The sequence below is a fragment of the Phaethon lepturus genome, unplaced genomic scaffold, assembly GCF_000687285.1.
Source record: "Phaethon lepturus isolate BGI_N335 unplaced genomic scaffold, ASM68728v1 scaffold19818, whole genome shotgun sequence".
Taxonomy (NCBI): Eukaryota; Metazoa; Chordata; class Aves; order Phaethontiformes; family Phaethontidae; genus Phaethon; species Phaethon lepturus.
The window spans coordinates 2,138-4,088 of record NW_010557120.1 but is presented as its reverse complement, the minus strand read 5'-3'; positions in this window follow the sequence as shown (position 1 = coordinate 4,088).

Sequence of the window (1,951 nt, the reverse complement as noted above, 5' to 3'; positions counted from 1 at the left end):
CTCAATGAGGCCTGCCAGCTCATGAGCAAGCTCACCTTACAGTTGTGCTGGACAAGCCAAGTGCATGCTCTTCAGATGGTATATTTGTGTGTTATAGGAAAAAAAAACAAGAAGAAAAACACAGGTGTGGACAGGACATGCTGGCTGTGATTTTCATCCTCAGACACTGCTTTGTGCTAGTGATTTTGATTTGTTAAAATCTTCCTTTGTGCAGGTAGTCAGCATAAATGATTCCAGTCTATCATAACTTTGGGTTTTTTTAATTAAATATTTTAAAGTTAATTACCCATTTTAGACTAGAATATGGTGTAAGTGGGCTGCAGAAGCAGGTGAATGCAAGAAGAGGCTATATTAAAACAATCTCTTTTTAATATTGGCAGAAGTTGACCTTGGTTTTTGCACAGTGGCTCAGAGATCACCTCCATATCCATCCAGCATGTGGCTTGAATGCACACTGGGCACAGATGTGCTCAAGCTGGGATCTGGGCCTGGTTTGCTCCATAGCTTGGCTGGGACGAGATGGTGTCTGTGCTGCACAGCAGGCACTGAAGGGGTGCTCAAATACTGGGACTACTGGTGTTTGCCCATGCTCAAGGCTAGCCCTGGGCTTGCGATTGTGACTGCTGAACAAGTCTTGTATTGTGAATGACTTGAGCAGTGTATTGAAATTAGCTATCTACCTGTACAGTAACAACAAGTTTTTAATATCTATAAATAACTAATGGCACACTTTAATGGACTGACCAGGCATAAATGAGAATCTCTGCTCCATATTATACAGTGAAGTGATGGAGAACAACACTGGCATTGGATGATGTTAAACATTACCTAGAAGTAAGAAGAGGAGTCTAAAATTCACTTAATATTTCATTAGAATTACACCTCAGATTAATTCTTCCCAATGCTCCTAAACCACAGTTGCATAATTCCTTTTTTTAAAATACCTTTTAAATTTGTTTTCAGAAATAGTTATAGTAAGTGATGTGACACCACAAGTGATACAACCAACTGCCTTTGAGAAAGGAATGTAATTTGTGGCAAGGTCTGTTTTATTTCTGCTGATTTAGTTGGAAAAGGGTCCATACTACATGTGGTTAAAAAGATGGGAAAAGATCTTCACAGCCATTTAGACTTTGACATGACTTCCTGAAAAAATGTAAATTTCTTAAGGACTCAGCTGGCTCTGGGACATGAGACATACTGATCTGTAGACTAGTAATGAGGTTTCACTGGCAAGAGAAAGAATAATACTGTTTAAGTCCAATGTGTGATCTACATTTGTAGGAGAGGCTAAAGCCCAGGCTGGGCTGTTGGCATTCACAACATAATGCCCAGCTGTGCTGTGGGGAGTGGGCATCTGCTTGGGATTTCAGGAGTTTCTAATAAAGGCTGTAGAAATATTTCTAACAATGGGATTTCTAACAATTTTATCAGAATCAGGTGAAAGCCAGTGTAACAACAGCTTCTTTGTCCACTCAATGAAACCAGAATCATTTACCTGCTAAGTGGCACACACCTTGCACCATAAGTTTCAAAACAAAGAAACCTGGCAGGGACTCAACTTTAACTGCTTAAAGATTGGTGTAAACGGTGTCACATCAACTTTGCTCTATCATATACTTGCTATCCAAGAAGGCACTGTACTTTAAGGAAGTTCAGTATCAAAAAGCACCTCAAAGAAAAGTATGGTACCATATCAGGTGGTGGTAAAATATTCACAGGTGAGGGGAGCCCTTGGAAACAAAGCCTAATTAAAATAGGCTTCTCCTTTGTATAAGAAAAAAAAAATGTGCTGGCTTTTATTATTTTCAATCCAAATTCTTCAAAGTGACCAAGGTAGATAAGGCAATCCGATCAATCAGAACTTGTCAGTTATAACAACAGCATTCCTACTATATACACATGATTCCATACCTCCTCAATCCGCTGCATCATGGTCATAGAATTGAGC